The sequence below is a fragment of the Alligator mississippiensis genome, chromosome 2 (genome assembly GCF_030867095.1).
Source record: "Alligator mississippiensis isolate rAllMis1 chromosome 2, rAllMis1, whole genome shotgun sequence".
NCBI classification, from domain to species: domain Eukaryota; kingdom Metazoa; phylum Chordata; order Crocodylia; family Alligatoridae; genus Alligator; species Alligator mississippiensis.
Window position 1 is genome coordinate 251,690,417 of NC_081825.1, and position 24,954 is coordinate 251,715,370.

The window sequence follows — 24,954 nt, forward strand, 5'->3', positions numbered from 1 at the left end:
AGGGTATTTATCCAGGAAGTAGATGACAGAGGTTCTAGGCCCCTGTCACCCAGAGGGTTTTTAAATCTACATTTCTCTGACTTCCCAGTGCAGTTCTCTAATTACCAGGCCACAGGTTAGGCATTAAATAATATGTTATTCTGCTTCTCTGCTTTCTATTATCTTTTATTATAAGTTACCCTAACCCTCCCTGGGAAGGATTAGCATATCAATCTAATAAACAATCCAGCCCTTCTTTTGAAGCTAAGGCACCGTACTTAGGAAAAAGCTGATGGGGGGGGCCAGAAGGGAGGGGCGGGCAATGAAGACATTTCCTGCCAAACTGGAGTAGAAATTGCCAGGTACAATTTCATGACTTACAGTATGCTCACCATGGGTAAGCATGAACAGAGCTGCCTACCTGCCTGGCCAGCCTATTTACTATACTCGCTTAGCAATAGTATGGACATTAAGGCATCCACACTGCATAGGAAGTAAATTGAAAACTGTGTGTGTGCCAAAAATAGCAATTATGCATATTCAATGTATGCATTTGGGTGCATACGTTGAAATAGGATTCTGCTCTAAGTGCTCAATGTAAAAAAAAATCAGCATCTAAGAAACAGAAAAGAAAAGAAAAGACTTGTGCCATTATAATGACTGGTATTCTTATGAAGACAGAAAAGTGGCTGGGAATCAGGGTTCTTGGTGACTGGATATCAAATCTTGAAGAAACCAGTGAACTTCTTCATTCATTCTTCTATGAGATGAGTATACTACTACTTGACAGGATGCTTTATGAAGATGTTATATTAGCATTGTTATATAAGCCCTAATTTTTAAAGGTTTTAGGCCTGTAATGATGAGCAGACAGGGGTTTACTGGGGTTTTCAAAAAGGCTTAAGCAGGTTAGGTACATAACTGTCATTGAACTTAATGCAACCTCTGACCTGCACTTTTGGAAATCCAACTAGTCATTTATCAGGATCAGTCGTAACCCTAAAAAAGCTGGCTTTTAGACAGCTGTCACTGGATATTTTGTTGGCTGGGCATACAATTTTCATAAAGCACCTAAGTGACTTAGAACCACAAATTTTATTGATTTTTATTGTGACCTCAGTCATACACACTTTTAACATGGAACTAAGAGCCTCATGTAAGGTTCACAGGGAAGCTAAAATTCATCTCTCAAGCCAAAACAAATCTCCTAGCACATTGAAAGAGACCATAAAGCAACCTTAAAGAAACATTTTCTTATATGATTAGGCCACGTAGGAAATAGTCCAGTTAGGAAAGTGGGATCTGACCAGATACAAAACCACCTTCAGAGAAGCACTATGAACTTTGCCATACAAGTAATACTCTCCCACTTATGCCCAGTTGCTGTGGATACATTTACATAGTAGGGTAATGGGCAAGGTAAAAGAAAATAAACATTAATGAAAAAAACTGCAGCTGAGTCCCTGCCATTTCTTGTCTCAAATGATATTGCCTGAGGGAAGAGTAGAATGGGTCTGAAGAATCTCACAATAGCTTGTTTAGAGGGTATCTTTGGGTGTTTCTGCATCTTGTTCCTGGGGAGTAACACTCTCAAGCATACCCCACCTCTCCACTTCTGGTTGCATACACCAAACCTGGAAATGTAGTTATTAAACCACTTGGAGGGCAACTCCCACGGCCCCTGCCCCTCTTTGCCATCATCACTAACTAAAGACAGCAGCCTTGAGTGTGGCCAAAAAGAACATCCCCAGAGTGACTTCACCACCACATCTCCAGGTTTAGCAAGTGCCACCAGAAGTGACTGGGTGGGACATGTTCCTGACTGTCCTTCCCCAGAAGACAGGAGGATGGAGGTAGAAAATGTCTATAAGGTAGGTACAGATATTCAAAAAGCCTAAGGCAGCATCAATCTAAGTTACATTTTTCTGTAAGCAGCATAGTTTAGATCAGTAGTTAACAAAACACACATTTGCTCTTGGGGGGGAGGGAGGATCTTAGACCAGGTACCTCCATTTTTAACTGGTCTGTGTGTGCTGGACTTCAATTATATTACAAGTATAGATCAGTTTCCAATCACTTATACTGGTAAAAGTGTAATGTCTGGCCATAAGCTCTTCCTGGAGTCATAAAAAGGAGACGGAAGATTGAAACCTTGAATGCAGATTATCAACTTGCTCAGGTACTGAACTAGAAATCAAAAGCCCCGAGTTCAATTCTTCCATAATTTTTCTAACAAATTTTGGGATTCTTCTGCCTTCTCAGTGCCTTTTTTTTTTTTTTACGTTTATCTAAAGTTGGATTCATAATATTTACCTGACTTGTAAGTAGGCTTAATGCAATAATGGTTGCAAAGTGCTTAAAATCTTCAAATAGAAGTACAAAATATTATTGCTGAATGGACAGTAAGGAGTGGCATTTGGGGTAACAAAAGGTTGGTACTGGAATTATTTTAATATAGGGGGCTGGATTTGCAAACTGTCTCTGTGAAAGCTTTAGCTTACTTTATGGCCTATACTGCTTCAATTCTGTTCTAGGACAACATGCCTCTTCTTTCAGTATTTTTAGCATTTCAGGATGTTGGTAGACTGGATATTTCATACTTCTCTTTGTGTTGTTAGGATTTTCTCTACCCTGAATTCGAGTTCCTCACTCCCTGCTTACCATGGTATATACTATATAATAGGCCTGTGCGAAGTGGCTTGTATTCGATTCGGATTTGGCCGATTAAGGGGACAGTGATTCAATTTGGTGATTTAAATCTTTGAGTAGACTGTTCCAAACTGATTTGGCTGAATCCAATTCAGACGATTTGGCTGCCGTCTAGTTGTCTGAATCTCTGAATCGGCCCCATCCCCAGCGCGCTCTCCCAGCCCCATCAATGTCTGTCTTGCCCGGCCCAGCTCCTGCGGCTCTTTGAAAAGAAAAAGCCCGGCACTCACCAGCTGCTTACAGGTGGGGGCGGGAGAGGGTGATCCTGGCTGCCTCCCACTGCCCCGTGCTGCATGGGGGGGGGGGGGGGATTCTGTCACAAGCCCCCATCCCCCACCTGCTCTCCTAGCTCCAGCTCCCAGCTCTTTAAAAGAAAAAAAAAAAGCCCCCACTCATGTGGTGCTGCCTGGCAGGGGGGCAATCCTCACTGTTCCCTGCTGCATGGGAGGCTCTGCTATGAGCCTCTTGACCTCTGCCCACTCTCCCAGCTGCCCTCCATGCCTCCACTCCCCGCATGGCTGCAGTGCCTGCCCCAGCTCCTGGTTCTTTAAAAATAAAAAAAAGCCCTGCACTCACCGGCTCCTGCCAGGCAGGGAGCGCAATCCCCACTGCCCCACGCTATGTGGGGGGCTCTGTCATAAGCCCCCAGAAGCCCCAAGGCCTCTGTAGCAGCCAGTAAGTGGGTACTTTTTTCTTTTCTTTTTTTTTTTTTTTTAAAGAGCCGGGAGCTGTGACCAGGCGGGTCAGCCATGGAGTGGGCTGGGAGAGTGGGCAGAGGTTTGGGGGCTCATGGAAGAGCCCCCCATGCAGTGTGGGGCAGTGAGGATTGCCCCCCTGCCTGGCAGCAGCTGGTTAGTATGGGCTTTTTTAAAAAGAGCCGGGAGCTTGGGCCAGGCGGGGCAGCCATGGTGGGGGGCTGGGAGAGCAAGCAGGGGATGAGGCCTAGCAGGGGTCCCCAAATGGTCCCTTCCCCCCTTTCCAGGCCCCCCTCCCTCACCTCCTACTTGCCAGCATAGAGTCCGGGTCCAGCTCCCAGTGGCAGCCAGCAGGAACTGACTGAATCTGCAGAGCTCTCTGAAGCTTTTACGAATCGAATTGTAGAGCTTTGAATTGATTCAGACCTTTTAACTGGTCTCTTGATTCAATTCAGATTCAGAGATTCGGCCAATGAATCTGACCGAATCTCCTCCAAATCAAATCAGCACCCAAAGCTTCACACAGCCCTACTATATAAAGGTCTCCTGAAGGGCTTTGTAGAACTGTAGGCTTCCAATATAGATTGAACTTTAGGGTGGGCTGATTTTTTTTGCTTTATCAAGATTTTGACTGTAGCCATTGCTGATCAGCTGCTTGAAAACTGTACAGGGAAAGAAGACAGTCACCTGGCAGTCCCTGTAATCATTGGGATATAATGTGCCCATATACATAACACTGTACATTGGAATCACACTGAAGATATGGAAGATGGTGAATTTCTATGGCAATCGTGGAGGTTTTCCTGGGATTTGAGCCCAAGTAGTTGAGCAAAGTTGAATGGCTACCCATGACCATGTCCTGCAAAAAAAGAAAATCTGAGTCATTTGAACAATTAATGGGCTTGACTATAACTTTAATCGACTAAAAGGATAACTTATATTCCAAACTAGAAGCAGTGCAGAGTAACCCTATACTGAAAGGGAAGCATTTCCCATCTTCAAAGAACTTTATAGTCAAACAGGTAAAAATGTATATAATGACTACACAACATATGTCATGTAGTATTGATTTGTGCAAGATGAAGTTATGTAATTTTGAAAAACACATGGAAATGTTTTAAGATGATCTAGATGTGAATAATAACAAGGTGTTGACACCATATATGTCAGATAACAGTGGGAATTAAAGAAAAGCACACCAGCAAGCTTTTGAGATCATGACAGAAAGAGACCTTCATCTTGCAGGGTTACATAATTCGGAAAGTTTTATAACCCTTGCTATACTTCACTGCATTTATTACTTACCATGAGCCCAATTCACTCCTCATCAGCCCACTGCTTGAGTCGTGAAATAGTAATGGGAAAAAAAAATCATACGAAAAGCATGTATAATCAATGAGGAGTTTTGGAAGTGTGGACTGGAAAGAAATTACAAACACCCTGCTCTATTTTCTTGGTCCTTTAGGGTTTTGTGGGTTTATCTTCCTAATTCCTAATGGACAGTGATTTACATCATAAAACCACCATTTTTGGTATGTAATTCAGCATTATTGACTATTTCTGCCCCAGAATGGGCTGTCGGTAGAATAAGAGGGATGTCTCAGTACACACTAAAAGAGCTGCATTTTCTAGTGTTTAGTACTCACCATTGACCTAAGAGTGTCATAAATGTTCAGATCAAGCACCTAAATAAAGGAAATATATCAAGAGTGCCTAGCAGCCCCCATTATTTTATGCTGTCTAGAGTTTCATAAGTTTGGTTTATCATGATGAATTCTCCTGAAAATCTAAATCTAATGTTGGGGGCTAAGTACTTCAGAAAACTGCCCAGTGCCAATTCTTACTATGTCAATCTTTTAGGGTTGTGCAAAAATGTGTGTAGAATTGCAAATAAATTAAGTTTTACACTGGGTTTCAGTGCAATGATTAACATTAGCCACAATTTATAGAAGTCCCACATGTCTGACTCCTAAAGTTTGCAGTGCATAAGGTTGATATACACATCTGGAATTCCTACTTTTCCTGCATTAAATCCGTCTCCTTGTCTCCAAACCTTGAGAATGCTGTGCCAACTACTGAGCTCTTCAGAGAAACTGGTATCCTTAATGCTGTAGAATGAGAAGACCTGGGCACTAGTAAGATACATGGTTCTCTCAAATCCAAGCAAGCAGCTCCATATGGTATTTTTTTCCCTTCTGTGGAAGTCCAGCATCTGCTGGATACATTTTGGCTGCACAAAATCCTGTGGGATACATAGATATTCCTGGCAGCCCATAAAGCTAGAAGATGGAGCTACTCTGAATCTTGAAAAAGAGGTAGCAACCCCAGACACTGCAAGACATTCAGTCTTTCCTCACAGTGGCACAAAAAGGATGATGTGACCAGGGAAGCACCCCTGGACGGTAACTTGGCTGGGGAAGGGAGGGGGAGAGGCAAAAAAATAAATGCATTAGCAGTATGGCAGCAACTGGAAGTCACCACTGCCTATGTCTGTGACAGCTACTCCCAGAGCAGAGACATATCATTATGCCTCAGTTTTCTCACAATCTTTCCTTCCTGTTTCCTCAAAATCTAAAATTATTAAATGGAGATCCAGGCTATGTTGGTGAAGATTAATTGACATCCAGCAGGTTGTTTGTAAGTTTCACGAAGTTCTCTAATCACAGGAGCCAAACTTCCAAGTGAACCAACCGTTAGGTAAATCTTGTTTATGCAGCTCTCCTGAACTCAATCCTGGAGTGTGCCTGCAACCCTAGCAATTAGAGCTGCTGATTAATACCTCACATTCACAGCACTTGCATAAACATAAAAATCGTAAGTGACAGCAACACAGAGTGTCATTAGGACAAACTTAACAACAAAATACCTGTCACCTACCTGCTCTAGCGAGTGGGTCTGATTTTGTGAGGTGATGAAGTGTGAGTGGATGATAATATTTTTGGAGCTGGCTTTTGCTCATAATAGTACAGTAGTGGGGAAGATTTTTCATTTTTTCCTTGTGTCTGATCAGTTTTTTCTCATTCTATGAACTTGCCCATTGACAAGCTAGGCAGCAAAGAGTAGTTTCACCTCCTCACTCCCTTCTGTGGGTGAGACAGGACCACCTCAGCCTCCATCCCTCACTTCTGGCCACCACAAGAGAGAAGCTGAGGTGGAGAGGCATTTACCGCTGGGCAGCAAGAACCTGTCTGGGAAGCAGGATAGGTGCTTCAAGGGGGACACCTAACAGAAACAGGTGGGCAGAAAGAAAGAGGGACATCTGTGAGCAGAGAAAAAAAAACAACCTATAGGCTAAGTGAGTAGTGACCCAGGGAGAGGTGAAATGGGATGACAGGGGGCCCATTTTGTTGCTGGAAAGGGGAACATTAGTTACTTTTTAGTTAATAGATGGTGTGGTAAAAAGATCAGTTACATGAGGACAGAGGATCGGTTGGTTGTTTAGGCCTGGGGCAGATGGGCAGTGGAGGATTCCTACAGTGGGCTCAGACATTTGGGGTAGGGAGAAGAAAATGAGCAGGCTAAGAGGAAAATGAAGCATGGCAACAGAGATTGGCTAAGTTGCTAGTTAAGAAAAGACATATTCATGTTAACAAAAATATTTGGAACAGAATCTGTAGTGTTGTTATAGTCTGAGAACTGTTTATTTCCCGATTCAAACATACCTTTATTTATTTTTTTATCCCTGTAGATCTTCAGTCTCTATAAATGAAGCCACTGACAATGTAACATAATAGTGTATTTTATCCAGGGACCTCAAAGTGCACTATAAATTTAGCAAAATCTCACTACATGCCTGCAAAGTACCTAAGTAGTGTTACGCCCATTCTAAAGGCAGGTATATAGAGGCGGAGATATTTGTCAACCATGGAAATCCTTGGAGTTCTTCCTTCCAGGCATGTATACCAATTACTGGTTTTTACTCTCTGCATTTCCAAGAAATAACATGCATGGAAGAATGAATATATATGTTCTATATCACCTTCCTAGCTATATTGATTCCCAACCCCACAAACCTATGGGCAGCTCTACACATGATGGTAGAGCCATGTACATGTTACAAAAAGTGATGAGAAATTGTCATTTGTCTAACATAATGGCATCACTGTGTACACATGCACAATTTTGTTTGTGTTACAATTATTTGAGTATGGCAACCTAGACCACCTCAGACATATTTTAGTTTGATTGGGGCAAATTGTCCTATTGTGGATAAAAAAATTGTGCATGTATACATGTCTGGAGGCCAGAGAAGGCAGCAGGGATGGTGCACGGGCTGCTGGAAACCTAGGCAGGCTCACAGAAGCTCAGGTGTGGCATGTTTCCAGCACCCTGTGTACTGTCCCTGCTACCTTTCTGGCCACCAACACACTCAGCTGCCCTCCTGCCACTTTCCTGCATTGCACCAGGGGCAAGCCAGCCCCTTCCCAGGCAGTCTCAGGCAGCGAGAAGGTGGCAGGGACAGCATATGGGGCATTGCAAGCCCACCAAGCCCGAGCTTCCCTGAGCACACCTGGGCTTCTAGTGCACCGTGCACTCCTGGATTGGGCCTGGTGTTGCCTGAGAGCTGGGGCAGCACCCACCCATCTAGCACCCTGCCTGGGAGGCCGTGGGGGGGGACACCGCTGCTATGGAGGGAAGCACCAGGGGCCACCACAGCCCAGAGGTTGCACAGTCCAGTGGCAGCCTGCATGGGCATGGTCTGCCAAGACAAAAAAAAGAAAGCAGTGAGCCTGATCCCTTTTTCCCTTGTGGAGCCTGCCTGGCTCTCCCACAGCCAGGGGCCAAGCTGTGGGGGCCCTGGACCTTCCCTCCACGGGGGCAGCACCCACCCCCCCAGGGCCACCCAGGTGGGCTACTAGTTGGCGGGTACCCACCTGGGGGGAACTGCCACCATGAAGGGAAAGGACCGAGTGCCCCTGCAGCTCAGGGGCCACCGCAGCTCATCGCCTGGTCATGGGAAAGGCAAGAAAGCTCCATGAGGAAAAGAAAAAAAAGGATCAGACCCCTTGTGGCTTTTTTTCTTCCTGGGTGGAGTCTGCCCATGGCGGCAGGGGGGCAGTGAGCTGATGGCAGGCCATCACTGCTCCGTCACAGTGATGGAAACATCTAGGTGGAAATGGTGGGCCACAATTAAAAACTCACAAATTAAAAACCCACCATTTCAACTAAACCCCCCTCACATGTACAAGCACCCTAAGAGAACTTTTGAATCCCTTTTTAGGCAAATATGGCAACAGGCATATTGGAAAATTATTATGCTTACATGAAAGAATACAATTGGGAGAACTTGCAAGGAGACTGAATGATCTGTAAAATAATACTACTAACTATATATAAGATTTTCTCATAGTATATGCTGTTTACATATAATACCTAATAAACATATTCCATCACAAGTTAATATGTCCCCATGGTATAATTACTTAAAACAGACATGTAATCAACCTACTATAATGGAAAATGGGAATGATACAAAGGAGAGAAAAATGACACCGTTTAGCACAAGCTGTCTCATTTTCTAAAGTGTATAATATTTTCCTATTTTCCTATGCAAAAACTACTTTACAAATACCTTTAGAAATACTGATGGAACCAGTGATAATATTGTCTGATTTGTAAAGTTACAGCCCATAGTTTGTGTAGGACATTTGTAGTTTTAGTTATAAATCCAGTTCCTAATGATATCTGAAATAGTAATGAGTATGTTGCTCCAATAATATTGACTCAATCAGATCATATGGCAAAACATTTCCAGACATATTGATAAATTCATTGATTCCTCCCATTCTTGTAGTCACTGGACTAGAGAAGAAAGGATCAGTAGCCATTTGACCTTCATTGTGTATTAAATAAACACCAGATGGCAAGGATTCATTCAGTAAATCTATTCTTTCTTCTTCATAGTCATGTTCACACTGTTGCTTCCCACTGAGTCTTTATCTTTATTTGTCATGGTGCCAAAGCTGCCTCTATAGCACCTTTCATGCATCACAGCTTTCAAATCTTGTCCCATTAGTTTCATTTTGTTTCTATCATAAATAATCTACTACTTTCTCATACACTCTTCCATTACCTAATAATGTTCAGTCTTTGTACAAAAGGATAAAGTATTAAAAGGTTAGTGAGTACAGTTTGTCTGCTTAGTCTCTATGACACTATTTATTAAAGGGAAAAATGTAATCCGCAGGTAATAATCCATGAACTCCAAAGAACACCGGTAACTTCAAGCAACATAAACATTTTAATGTTGCATTTAAAATAAAAAGAGATGCATGTGTTTTAAGATTGACCCTACCCAGCAAAACGTACTGCCACAATATGAGCTTTTCAGGGTAGATTTTAAAATGCACAAATAGCTGTTAGGTGCCAGCTGTATTTAAGGGGGTGGGGGGTTGAAAATCCCTTATATTCATATTTTGAAAACTCTGGACATCAGGTATGTCTGGTCAGTCATAAGGGTAGGAACTATTTGCATCCAGGTTCAGTGTTCTAAAACACTGAAAGTTCAGGATTCGGGTTTTTTGTTCAGACTTGCACCTAAAATTATATATGCCCTAACAAACATGCCATCACAAATGTATTCTGCTTCTATATGCAGATGTCCATAAAACTGCCCTCTTTGTCTACCATAGTTGGGAGTTATAGGCATTTACCAATCATCTCACAAGTTTTAACTTATTGTTTCATAATTAAATGTCAATTATAGAAAAAAATATTTTAAGAGAATTCTTAAATGGGAAAATCTCAATTATAAAAGCCAAAAAGAACATCATTTTATTAAAAATATAATTCCAAAACACAAAACAGGGCAAAGTAAACAAACATATATAATTGTTGAAAATGTGTTGGTTATTGAACTCTCTAATGACTGGGACTTTCATAATGGTACAGTTTCATCAAGAAATTAAGTATCAAATTTTAGGTACTGCAGTGCGGATGCCCTGAAGGCTTTCTCCCTTTCTGTTGCTTCTACATCATAATCAACAGTTACATGGCTATATGTATTCCCTGAGCACAAGGGGATATTAATGCTGTCAGAAGAACAAACAATTGGCATCCCTGAGTGAGATAGGCTGTTCTGCTAATTGGAGTAGTTGCTTCAACACACCTTTCCTAAAGGGGATGGCAACAATTGTGACTGATCCCTTGCCCCATTATTGGTGCATTTTTTGACATTATGAAATAGATGCCAATTTTAACCTGACCACTCATCAGAAGAATTAGGACAAAAAAACAAAACTATGCATTGGGAAGGGAAAGGACTTATTGCCTCCCTGATTATTCTAACCTTCGGGTTGATTCTATAATGAGCCAAAATTACCAGCCAGATAGGGAGAAGAAAAAAAAAAAGCATTCGCCCACTTGTTCATCTTATTACCTGTATCCCATCATCAAGGTGACACAGTGGTTTGATCATCCATCTCAAGTGACGTGTCTGGTCAGTTCATCTGGTTCATCTGGACCAGTCTGTACTTGTCATCCTCAGCCAAGCCAATCTTCCTGAATAGGGCAGGAAAAGACAGAGTTAAATTTGAGACATCGCACTCCCAGAAACGTATAGTAAACACAGGGACTTGGGTGAAGCCAAAAAGAGAAGCTGTGTTCTGTGGAAGAAAAAAAAAAATCAAATATAAATCTCTCTCTCACTGCCAGAGGAAAAAATTTGAGTAGCATAAATAAATTTTAGATTTTAAGTACCATAAATAGATTTTTATTAGATAATTTTCTTACATAAAAGCTTGGCCAAAATAGAAGTTCTTCCAGTTAAAAAGGAAAAATATGTAAGAATCCTCCCCTACTGCATATATATTTTCAAATACAACTTCCCAAGCTTTTTCTTTAATGTAGCCCACATTAAGAAGTCCTGAGGTCACTAGACATCAGGCTAAATGTAACAAAGTAAAACAAAACACTTGGAGAAACGGATGACCTCTGTGTCATGCTTTTAACATGGGTGTTTTCTGGGGGGAGACCTGACTAGAGAGATTCAGAAGTTTTGTTCTCTTCCCAACTCTAACATACAGAGCTAGCAATGCAGCAGTTTGTTCTGTTTATTGTGACCTCTGTGATGATTACTAGTTCTAAATCTGTTTACTCTCAGGGGGAGTGATTTTAGTCATTCTGCTTACATTTTATTTTTAAATCACTAACAATGATACCGTGTATTTAAATCAGCCCGTTTATCCTAGGGACAGTCTCTCCAAGATTATATTTAGTGTGTACAAAGTATCCAATATAAATGCAGCATCAAAATCGTAGTTTAATTTAATCTCTTGGTTTTTTTGCAGTTATGATAATTGCAAAGGTTGAGTATCATGGCTGGGTCAGGGTTATTTCCTCTCCTTAGAGCTCAGAGTAAAAATATTTGCTGGAGGAGGGATGATGTCATTTTAAACCTGCTATTTATCTCTGGGAGCTGAAAAAGACAGAGTGTAACCCCCTCATGCATAAAAATATCACCTTAAGTTTATATTTCACTACTTTTTAGAAGTACTGAAGAATATGCCACAATATGTCTTGTTCTAGCAGCTGAAAAATTATGCTATGACTAAAATGACATCATTCTGCCTCCCACAGAATGTTTTGGCTCTGAGAGCTCAGGGAGCAGATGTAATTAACAGGAAATGTCACTGTCACACAGTTAGGAGGAAAAATATTAACATCTCCTGTGTTTCTTGGGCATCACCTTGACAAGTCTGAGAGGTCACTATAAAGCATCTCATAAGAACCTATAGAGAGTAAAATATCCATCCCCCCATTGCTGAGGGCCAGCATAAGGCATATGAATCACACACGTCTTTAAAATAAGGATTAAATGGGATCCAAACTGGTTTGTAAAATGTGTGTTGGGCTTTTCCACCAGGGTTTGCAAAGGTGCCACCATCTTCCTTCTTAGGACAGCCAGTGGCTAAATTTTGACTTAGTGCAAGTTAAAGTAATCAGCATTTGACATGTACATCAATTTATTTCTAATCCCCTTGTTCGGGTGTCGATACAACTTTTTCTGCAGTGTATTAGGTGCCTGGCAAGCCTAGGCTTTGGGTTTTGCTGGTCAGTTGGAGGGGCAGGAATGTTTTTTTTTCCTCTTGTGAATGCTGTATTTGCTTTTCTTTCCTCTGGGGGACTGGGCATTGGGCAAAACTAAGACTAAGATCACTGGTACTCCTGCCAGTGTTTACATACCTCCTATGTTCCTGGCTAGGTTTTGCTCTTCCAGTCAGGTAGGTTCTCGATGAGGAAGAGTGTAGCACCCACGTCTCCCACTCTCTGAGCAAGTTCTCTAGCCACTAGACTCATCCAGCATCCAACACAGGCTAATTGGTTTTACTGGTTCCCCCCTAACCCCCCGAGACCAAAGCTTTGGGACTTCTTACCCAACATTATGCACAAGCTTAAGTGATTCTGTTTTTCCCTAGGGGAACTTGATGGAGGGTTGTCTAAAATGAATTTTGACAGGGAAACTGAGGCCTTGATAGTGCATTATGTAAAAAAAGATAGAGTTAGCAACTTATTCAGAATTAATAATTATTCAGTGGTCACAGAATTAAATCACAAATTTATTGAAAGCTATGAAGAGGAAGAGTAGATATCTTTTCCAGAAACTAATAAAAGCATGAGTTATGGTCAGAGAGTGAAGAAAGTTCAAAGAACAATTACCCCCCTCCCGGTTCATTCATCATTCAGCTGTGGAAAATACTCAGGAAGCAATGGGCTGCTATTTTAGAATGGGTTCTACTAATACACGCTCCTCTACCACACACACAGAAGTACATTTACTCTGGTGGTAACAGCCTACCTAAAATATCAAATAAAAAGCCTTTGATATTAAAAACTGAAGTATGGGTAGTGACTAATATATAAACAGTTAGCAATGGAACGTCATTTAGTAAAATAGGAATGAGACATACCATGGGGGAAACGAATTGATGACATCTATGGATAAAGCACAAAATCAATTTTGAAATATGTTCCAGCTATCAAAAACATTTTCATTTGGTATTGCATTCCTTGGGGTTGCTTTACTGTGTTATTTTAAAGATGTACTTTTACAAGTAGCAGAGTTCCTGACAATTACTCAAACAGGGATCCTGTTTTTTTCCAAGCAATGCTTAGAAATGCTTTTTTAATCGACATTTTTTTGGCATCATATTATTTTTACTTTTCCAATGTCATTATAGTTTTATCATTATAAAACCTTAAAACAGGCAGTTATAGTTTGAACTTGGCATTAACTGGTGAGGATAAACCCTAGTGGAAAAACAAAGGATTGCTTTGATCAGGTAACATGTTCTAACTAGATTTTACCAGTTTACACTATGATTTTATCATAAGATAGTTATCACAGTGAGCAACTCAATATTTGATTGTATTTGCCACAGTAGGCAATATCGTCTTCCTAAAGCAGACTTGATCATGAAATGTTGATGCTCTGTGCTAAGTCACAGTGGAAGACCTTTAAATAAGGAATTAGTTCATTCCTCTCATTATGGATGATACATCTGCAGGACCTACTCAGAGTCCACCAAATATAGCAGTAGTATGCATGGCCTTGATCTCTTGTGGCTTGACATGTATGGTATGTGACCATTGGATATGCACAATCACATGACTATTGGCCATGTCCTTACCACGCCCTACCAGCATGCTACCAAGTTCCACTAAACTGTCTTCCATGAGCCAAACCATATAACAAGCAGGAGACTCTAGTATTTATTATATTATCATTTTTGGTCCTTGTCCATGAATAGGACTGTTATACCATGAACCATACAGAAATGGAACAACAAATGGAACCCAACCCAAAAAACCTTACAATATAAGTATAAGACAAGACAAAATAGAGTCAGAGGAGTACAAGGAAACAACGAAATGATGCTTACCAATATGATAGGCAGTGAAACCAACAGTTTAGTACAGGGACAAGCAATTATTTTGGCTGGAGGGCTGTTTAATTAGCTTTGGTGTGCTGTTGAGGGCTGCAAGAGTAGCTCCGTCCCTCCACAGGTACCCCTCCCCCTGGTTGCCATCTTGAGAACGGAAGTCCCTGCCCTACCCCCTGACCTTTGCCACTGGAAGTCCCTCCCCTTGCCCCCCAGAAGTACTCTTTTTGGGAGGGGAGAATTGCCATCTTGGAACCCACACCCCCCACCCCCCATCATATACTAAAAGTCAAACACCTACTATAACATATTTAAATTTTATTACAAAAAATATTTGTCATGATTTGTGTTTGGGTAGTGTATATAGAGGTGATTGCATAATAACTAAAAAATAAAGTTACTTTTGCATGCTGTGCATGGGGGGGTTGGGGTGGATGTGTGTGTATGGTGCGGTGTGGTGGGTTTGTGTGTGGGTGTGGCTGTGTATGGGAGGCAATAGGTTATGTTGGGGGGTGTATATGTGAAGGAGTTGAGGGGGCAGAGTGTGGGCGTGTGGTATTTGTGGGGCATGAAGGAAAGTAGGGATGTCCATAGTGCACAGCACCCACCACTGGTATAGCAGATATGGAGAATAATGTAAAGAGATGGGTTACATGGTCAAAGTGTTCCTGGAGAATAAGAGCTGTTTTTTAACAAAGTTGAGGTTAGGAGGACAGCTTAGAAAGGAGGAACTATCAAAGACAAGCTTGGTATGTCTACACAGGATGCTAAATGTGCAGTAGACTAATTCTACTGCATACTAGGGTAGCAGGCAAGAACTGTGCTAATGCGCTAATGTGCAGTAGAATTCATAGTTGGTAGGGTCGGAAGGGACCTGAGCAGATCATCAAGTCCGACCTCCAGCCATGGCAGGAAAAAGTACTGGGGTCAAATGACCCCAGCAAGGTGTTCGTCTAACCTCCTCTTAAAGACCCCCACGGTAGGAGCCAGCGCCACTTTGCTTGGAAGTTTGTTCCAGATCCTAGCCGCCCTGACTGTGAAGTAGCGCCTCCTGATGTCTAGTCTGAATCTACCCTCTGCCAGCTTGTGACCGTTATTTCTAGTCACTCCTGGTAGTGCTCGGGGGAACAGGGACTCCCTCAATGCCTGCCGGTTCCCTCTGACTAGTTTGTAACAGGCCACTAGATCCCCCCTCAGCCTTCTCTTGTGGAGGCTGAACAGGTTCAGGTCCCTTAGCCTCTCCTCATAGGGCCTGCCCTGCTGCCCCCTGATCATGCGAGTGGCCCTCCTCTGGACCCACTCCAAGTTGTCCACATCCCTCCTGAAGTGCGGTGCCCAGAACTGGATGCAGCACTCCAACTGCGGTCTGACCAGTGTCGCATAGAGGGGCAGGATCACCTCCTTAGACCTGCTCGAGATGCATCTGTGGATGCATGACAAGGTGTGGTTGGCCTTCCTGACTGTGTCCCCACACTGCAAGCCCATATTCATTTTGGCATCAATAATGACCCCAAGATCCTTTTCTGCCTCTGAACTGATGAGAAGGAAGTTCCCCTGCTTGTAGGTATGCTGCTGGTTCTTCCTCCCCAGGTGCAGCACCTTGCACTTGTAAGTGTTGAAACCCATCCTGTTCTCATCCGCCCACCCCTGTAACCTGTCTAGGTCCAATTGTAGCCTATTCCTCCCTCCTAGTGTGCCCACATCCCCCCGCATCTTAGTGTTATCAGCAAATTTGAATAGCATGCTTTTTACCCCCTCATCCAAGTCACTGATGAAGATGTTGAACAGCATGGGTCCAAGGACTGAGCCTTGGAGGACCCCACATCCCTCCAGGTTGAAAATGACCCATCCACCACCACTCTCTGGGTGCGACCCTCCAGCCAGTTAGCGACCCATTTGATTGTGTAGGTGTCGACACCACAGTCCCCAAGTTTTTTAATGAGAATGGGGTGAAATACAGTGTCAAAGGCCTTCCTGAAGTCCAGAAAGACTATATCCACTGCTATCCCTGTGTCTAAGGATTTTGTGACCTGGTCATGGAAGGCCACCAGGTTGGTGTGACAGGACCTGCCTCTAATGAACCCATGTTGGTTGCCCCTAAGCATAATCTCCCCTGCTGGCCCCTCGTGGACATGGGCCAGGATAATTCTCTCAAAAAGCTTACCCAGGATTGAGGTGAGACTGACTGGCCTATAGTTTCCTGGGTCCTCCTTCCTCCCTTTTTTGAAAATGGGGACCACATTGGCCCTTTTCCAGTCATCTGGCACCGCACCAGAGCACGAGTGCTCGTAAAGCCGTGCCAGACACCCCACAATGACCTCTGCCAATTACCTCAGCACTCTGGGGTGGAGATCGTCAGGACCAGCTGATTTAAATATGTCCAGTCCCTCCAGAAGTTCCCTGACTAGATCCTCACTGACCCTGGGCCTGGGTGCACCTTCCCTGGGTGCTATTAGTCTACTGCATGTTAGCATCTACTGCACATTAGTATCACAAAAAAAGCATGCACCAGCACTACTCTGCAGTAGTGCTAATTATGGCACATTACAATTAGTACCTATAACAACAGGTACTAAACTTTATGTGCCATGATACGTCACATTAATGAACATGTAGATGCGCCCACGGAGACTTTTATTTGGACAAGGGAAAAAGGTGTGGAGTAGAAAGGTAGATCCATGAACTGCCTACATAGAGATGGTGTTTGAATGTGTGTTTGCAGATGAGATTACCCAGGAAAAAGTGTGGAGACAGACGGCAAGGGACCAAGAGCAGAGCTATATAGGATGTCCTCATGAAGAGTTGGAGGCAGGATGAAGAGGGTACTCAAGGACTTGGTGAAGGGGTAATTATAAAGGGAGTGGAAGAACCAAACAAGGACATAGTTATGGAAGCCAACTGAGGACAACATTTCAAAAACATAATTGACTGGTACATCAAAGAGGAATTTCAGAGTACTGGTTTTGAGCTGTGCCTAGGGGGAGGCCATGAGGAAAGTTATTCAAACTAGTCTAATCTCTTCAGTTAGGATATAAGGGCACATTTAAACATGACAGACCTCCTCTTCTGAATAGCAGGCATTGGAGCAGACTCAATTAATCAAGTCTGCTGTAAGTCTGCTCCAGCAGACTCTGCATCACATGTATTCAGCATTCCCATGTTTCAAAATGGCAGCAGGGGTGGCTTTAACTAAAGGGGTGCTTTAGCTAAAGTGACCCTGCCACCATTTTGAAACACGGGATGCTGAATGCATGTGACACTGTGGACACTTTAATTAGAGAAGCTTCCAGAGCTGCTCTAATTAAAATGCCTCCACTCCATCATAGAGCATGTCTATAGATGCCCTAAGATCCTACATAGCATCCTGCACACATTTGCAGTAGGAATAGTTCATACTAGAGCCTTTAGATTGCTATAATACTGTTGTTCAATAAGGTGGATATGTATATGGTACTTCCTTCTGCTGAAATGCAAGGGTTTCTAATTAGGTTTCTTCCTAGTAAACCAGTAAGAAAATAAAAGTCCTATGTGCGGGCTGGGCTGTGGCCAGCAGCCCAGGCACGCGGGGTCGGAGAAGACCGGAGGAGAGCTAGAATTAGTCACGGACGCGTAGTGGTTGATTTAAAGATTGTTTACTTACACCAAAGATGGTCGTGGTGTAGGCTGGACAGTTTTCCAGGCACAGCTCTGCTTAAATCCTCATTTGAGGATTACGACAAATTCGCTCTCTCCAACGGAGTTGTTGAAGCTCCGTGGGTTCGCTTCTTTTGTTCCAGGAAGGGATACGTCTAGGAATCTATCGGCGATGGGGAGAGGCCAGAGGCTGTTCAGGCCTCTGTTGCCTTTTAAGAAATATGTTGGGTCCGTAAGGATCTGCAGAGCTTAGAGATCTTCACACAAGGTGAAGGTTTTTCTCTCTCTAACTCCAATTTCTCTCCCTCTCGAACTCCAATTTCTCTCCAGCTTGGGTGGAAACTACCCAAGCTCTTTATACGGCTAGCAAGCCAATTGCTAGCCGCCACGTGTGCATAATTTCACGTGAACCAATAATGTGGTTCGAATTTGAATACAAATGGTGGGAACTCTTTGCACCGAGCATTTCTTAGATGCAAAAAGAAATGCACCATGCAAAGAAAGCTACAAATTGGCGGGAAATTCTCCGTTGCACCGGGGTTCTCTTCTGCAGCAGAAAACTCCACCGTGCAAAGAAGCTGCAATTTAGTGGGAAAATAATTTAGCAGTGCCAAAGCACTCACAAAACAAAAATCACAACTTTGGGTTGTGACATCCTAATGCTGCTTCAACTAATAGAAATTTCTCTGTAGTTCAAGGGATTGGGGTCCTGTAATTTTTAGATCAGAACACCTTGATCTTTCCTTGCTAATGAACATGAAATCTATGCACACGCAGAATCACTGCATTATCCATAGCAATAACTGATTAACGGATGCAGACCCAGATACTGTGGTACCTCTGTTAGATGGTTAATGGGAATCTTCAGTCAGCCTGTGTCCCAAAGCACAATCTAGAGCAGCCTGAGTGCAGTTCTAAATTTCAATGGTTTGTAACAGCCCTAAAGGTTATTAGTAGCCAGATACTACTGGCATATATTTCCCTCTTTTCTGGTGGCAGTTATGGAAGCTATGCAGCTCTAGAATACTGTCCAATTTTAGGTTAATGCCCTGGCTGAATTGACAGTTTTAGGGCAGTTTCCTAGATTTCCCCAAGGGGATCTGAGTTATGATTTCTGCTGGGGTGTTTAGACAATGCCTAAATGGTGTAATTTAAATCTCTATGGGCTCGTCTATTACACAAGACGCTACTACACAGTGGTTACCATGCCTTGATTTAGTATTGGTATAATCAAGTACTAAATAAATGTGCAGTAACCAGAGTTACTGTGCAGTAGCTCTGTCTAACACCTTTTTATGATGCTACTGCACAGTATCCTAATAATACTACACAGTAGTGTATTCGCACTGTTTGTGCCGTGATGCACTACTGCACAGTATTATTCAGCTACTGCACAGTTAGCATCTCATGTAGATGTGCACAGTGGGTGCACCTACACATGCCCTTTGATGCCGAGCTGACTATCCAGGTCTGCAGTAAAGCACCAGTCTACATGTGCACCGGTATTAGGGCACAGTAAATTAATTAATTACTGTTGAGGACAGTACTATCCTACAGCAGAGTAACTTACTCCACTGAAATGTATACATAGGTGGTGAGAGGGGCTGGCTGGGGCACAAGGGTGCTAAAGTAGCCCCACACTTTAGTACGCTGGTGCCCCACCTGCCACTGCCAGCCGGAGCCTGGGTCTGAAACCCGCCCCATCTCCCCCAGGCCTCTTACCAGCCCAAGGCTGCTCCACCCAGGCTCAAAGTGCTGCGGTCCTGGGCCCATGTGTAAACGCTGAGCCCAGAAGCAGCTTTCCCTCACACAAACTGCTTTGGAGTTTATCACATCACCTTAATGGCACGTATAGATGCACTCTATGATTACCACTATATTAGCCAAAAGCTGCGAGTAATTTACCGTGCCCTTTATAACATCTCTTAATGATTTCTGTGTTACTTTATTAGACTGCCAAATCCCATGGTGCCCAGGGAAGAGAGCACCTAAACAGAAAAGAACAGTTTTCACCTGCAAGCTTTCTGAGCACACTGTCAGCTAATTGTTTAAACTATATATCTTGGCTCTGAAAGTGATCAGAGCATAATATTTCTCCGTAGAAACTTACCCTAGAATGGTTTAAACATGTGACGAGTTCAATCTTTACATTGTCAATGCCTGTGACACACAAATGTAGTAACTTTTCTGAAAATTTAAAATTAAGATGAAAGAGACTGTTTTGCTGTACGTAGACAAATAAAATTAGTCTTTAAAAAATCTGGCAAAATTCCATTTACATACCTGCATCTCACCTATTCCAAATGGATTTGACTGCACAAATATGCAGACAGTTCTTAAGCAAAGGTGGCAAGATTCTGATCGAATTACAGCGGTGTAAATCCACATAAATTTGCTACAGTTTAGATATTTTCCTCTGTAAGTGAGGTCAGAATCTAGCTCCAGAGTGTTTTATGATAATTGCAGCAGTACTGTTATGCCTTTTGATCTCTTAGTAGTGTTTTGAATCATGCTTCAAATTGCATCAGTTCTAACTTTCACTATGCATTATCCTTATGTCTCAGATGTGGAATAATTGAATTAAATACAATGTTTTAGGATCTGGAGAGCAGAATTTTCCAGTTTTATCATGAAAAGCAAATGATGCTGATTTTTAAATGTATTTAATGTAATTAATTATTTCAATCTTGCCATCCTTACCCAATAAACAACAAGAGTCTTACCTGAGTAAAGGCTTCAGGGTTTGGATGCTCATTTACATTTGAGTAGCATGCATATTCTTTAAGATACGTAAATTCAAGTACTTAATATAATGCTATTACACTGAGTCTTAATGTGCAAGTAGTAGGTTTTTAGCCTTACAGCTGCATTCAGAATGCAATGCAAATTAACAAAAGGCTTGTTTAAGTTCCTATTCTTAACTTATTCACACACATGTATATTTTACACATTCTATAATGCAGATCTATATTCTGAGTGTTAGAAGCCCTCTTATGTGGTTTGTCTCACAGCCAGATTTATCTTACTATTTCCCATTATAGCCTGAAAGAACAGCATTAAGGAAGCCTTTCTTTTCAGTTCCCGGTTGTGACTGCTAACATATCAAATTTATTCCTCTGTAATCCAGATCATTTTCCAGAAGCTTTGAGAACTGTATGTAGTAGTTTGTTAGAGAGCTCATAGAAACTCTATACTGACAGACCAAAAAGCCCTTCGACTGTCACTTTATGTCATTAACAATTTTCTAAAGCCATTACAGATGGGATGGACTGATTAGAACAGAGGAGGGAGGATCTTTTTCCCAGCCAGAAATATCCCTTGAGACTTTTCCTGCGTGTGAAGTTTCTAGTGATTAATGGGAGAAAAATAGGGCCGCCTGTCCCACAGTTGCCACACACTTTATTTGGGAAAGAGCTTATTTATATTTGGTGATCTGCCTGTATTGGATGTCCTTAGGAGCGAAACATTAACTGGGTATTTTTAAAAAAAGATCTGGAAAAATGCATAACAAGCTCTACAATCAAATTGCTTTCAGTTTTTCATGCTTTTTAACATTCACTTTTTAGTAGCTCCACTATAATTTGTATAAACGTTGCTAAAAGACTAAAATGTTTATCTTCTCCCCCCGCCCCCTTTCCATTCTGCTGTTTTATTTCTGTAAATGAAAGCTACAGCTGGAATATTGTTTTACTGCAAATCTCACACCAGCACTGTCAGTTGTGATGTGACACCAGAGATTCTTATCTGTAGGCTGGGTTGGAATTATTAAACATTCTCACATTGTGCAAAGTGTTGAGGATGAACAGCAGTGCAGTGAGGTGCATCCAACACTTCTGTCTTTCCCACCTGATCCTGGAAATATGACTCCTTTAAAAGGCTAATATTTGCTTTATAGAGAAGTGACAGTATTCAAGAACTAACATGTACTGGAAATATTGCTGAATTATATGTTCTTCTAAATAAATGTTTGCAAAAAAAAATTCTTTGGGGGGGGGGGGAAGGAGGATCAGGCATGAGCATAAATGAGAAAAACATACTTGACTATTTGTGGTAAAATGTACCAAAAGCAGGATCTACTGGGAGATGAGTTACCAACTAAGCAAGTAATTTGTTTTCTTTGGGCTGACATAATATTATAGTATATCATCTTTAAAAATGGGGAGCTAAAAAGGAAGCAAAAATACCTTTTTGAGTGTCTAGAGTTTTTAGATGAGAATGGCAATAGAAATATTGTATTATACCTTGCTTGTCTTCATTTTCCTGATAACACTTAAAATAAAAACACAGCACAACACAATTCAAGAGTTACCTAAATGTTTGAAGAAAAAATCAGTACTGTTTTTATGGAAACATCAACATGAGGTGTAGAGGGGGTGACAATAAACTGGTGTTTGTGCTATAATTACATATGCCTGAAATGCATGAACTAAACTTAGTGCAGTAGACTAATGCTGCTTATAACTGCATAAATTACACAATTCAGAACTCTCAACTGTAGCTGCTTCTAAGCAAAAGGCTACAATAGTGTAGCTATCAATGGCATGAAAGACTGCAGAGCACCTAAATGCTATGTTGATGGGTGCTATGCAAATGATTGAAATCATACTGCCCTATAAAGGTTGATCCTTGATAGAGTGTTTTACCTGAGGAAGTAGAAGGCTTGGAGAGTCCTTTTGTCTTGCCTACCCTGTTTGGGAGATAGGTTAGAACAAGCTCTTTTGGTTCTTTGAGTGCTACTTAGATTCAAGGTTCCTGAAAGAGAGGAAGGAAGGTTAATAAAAAAGAGAAAGAGCATAGGTACGACTTTGGATGCAAAAACAGAACTATGATTTTAGTGTATAATATCTGCCTTTCTAACCATTTATTGGAATTGCTATCTAACCCCCCCAAAAAGTAAAAGTCATAAGGTTAGCTCCACAAAATTTGGGAAATGATTCATTATATACATAAATTAACTAGCATTTCATATATAATACAAAAATACTTTTATCAGAATTTTTTTCCTCTTCTATATATGGGATATAATTATATCAGACTAAATATAAAGTAATGATCACACAGTTCCTAAGACTGTGGCATCAGATGCAGTAATAAAGCTCTAAGAAACTAGCTGTCAAAGTCAAAATCTCAGGAGCTAGGAGGATATTTTTCTTTCCAGTGTTTGATGTGGGTCAGAAATGTAAGGAAAAATGGCTTCTGCAGAGCTAGACTGATTTCTCTGTTCAAATGGAACAGTGAACCAATTAGAGACAGAAGAGAAACAAACAGCACGTGACTTCCACCTTGTTACCCACCCAACGTGATAAATCCCAGCAAAGCAATATCAAACTTCAATTATGCAGCTGTGTGAATTGATCAATACTGGAGAGCGAAAACATCACAAAAATCTTCTCTGGGCAGCTTGTGAAACAAACAGTATGTCATCAAACCTCTGCTGATTGATGGAATGATTTCAATTCGAACTGAAGTTGAGTTCAGATAATCCTAAAGGTCAAGTCAAAGAGTTCCTGGGTTGTTGGGTGTAGCCATATTGGTCTAAGGACATAGGCAGGCAAGGTTCTTTGGGTAGATGTGATATCTTTTATTAGACCAGCTGAATAGTTGGAAAACAATGATCTTTGTAAGCTTTTGAGCATAAACACCCTCATCAGGCATAGTTTCCCTATGCCTGAAGAAGGGCGTTTGTGCCTGAAAGCTTGCAAAGAACATTGTTTTCCAATTGTTGGAAAATTCTGGGCATTTTCTTTTTTGCCATGACAACTTCCAAACTAACCTACTACAGTAAAAGCTCTGTTATCCAGCATCCATGGGGAATGGGGGTGCTGGTTAATCAAATATGCTGGTTGTCTGAGAGGTTATCTCCAGTGGGTTGGAGGTGTCTTTGCCAGTGCACCAGGGTTTTCACTCCCTGGCATCAGTGTGCTGGGGGACAGGGATGGGGGGCCCATGCAGGCTGCTTTGCCCCAGGCCATGGTTCTCAAGGAAGAAGTGGGACTTGGCAAAATCGGAAGTGCCATGGTGGGATTTCTGGTTTCACTTTTGCTGTGTCAATCCACTGACGTAAACAACAGATGCCGTCTGTGACAGATGCCGGTTAATGGAGCATTCCGGATGGTAAAGTGCCGGATAACACAGCTTTTACTGTATTACTGAATTAATCTATTTTTCAGTATCATCCAAAAGACTCAAAAGATATATATCAGTGTAAAATAGACTCCTATTTCCACAACATAAGTCAATCTTCTTGCCCTTTAAAAAAAAAAAATTAACAGGCTTTTTCCAATGATTCCAGAATATGCTAAATATAGATTTATTTAGAATTAATTCTGCAGTCCATACTCATGCTAAACACACTCTAATTCCTACTTTGAAAACATGTGAAGATAGAAACAGGTATATGTCCTAACCAAATCCCCATGTCCCCAGATCCAAACTTTGGGGAAGTTCAGATGGATTGTCATTTGATGTTTACTGTTGGTTCCTAATGTCATATCTACGCTCTGCTGGACTGTAGTAAAAAAAAGTTCTATCATGAAAACATGCCAGACTAACCACTCCTCTTCAATGCATCCCAAATACTGAAAAAAAAAAAATCATGTTACTGCTATTAGGCTAGTGCTGGGCCCATCCAGTGCTGCTCTAATAAAAATACCCGATACTGAGACTGGACGTGCACCAAAAAACATTGCTATATTTGGTGTACTAGCAAGTGAACAGGACATGTCTTCGTGATTGCATTCCCATATATATTCGATGCAATATAGATATGTCTGATAATAATTATTCCAGTATGAATGAAGCATTTTGGGAGGGTTTTTAAAAACACTCAGCAAATAGACGGTCAATGGGAGCTGGGTTAGTTTGATGCTGCATGTACACTAGAAAATTCAAGTATTTTTATTTATTCCATGAGCCCCCTGTATGAACAGCTTTAATCTTGGGGGAATCTATCCTGGTTCTAAATTTTTGCATTTCTGGATCTGCTATACTCATGTTGTCTTTGACTATATGTGCACTTGGACTGTGGCCTCAAGGAATTTAATTCTATCCCTATCCCA

General features: G+C 41.7%; 1 long non-coding RNA gene across 1 annotated transcript in view; it reads right to left on the reverse strand.

Moving 5' to 3' along the window:
* Positions 1-3,030: 3,030 nt before the first annotated feature.
* Positions 3,031-24,954, reverse strand: part of LOC109285369 (uncharacterized) — an 89,408-nt gene continuing 67,484 nt past the window's right edge. The window contains exons 2-4 of the long non-coding RNA XR_002093107.2: positions 22,540-22,648; positions 10,762-10,883; positions 3,031-4,242 (exon numbers count right to left, since the gene is read on the reverse strand). This is a non-coding gene — a long non-coding RNA (uncharacterized LOC109285369). The remainder of the gene's footprint in view (positions 4,243-10,761; positions 10,884-22,539; positions 22,649-24,954) is intronic.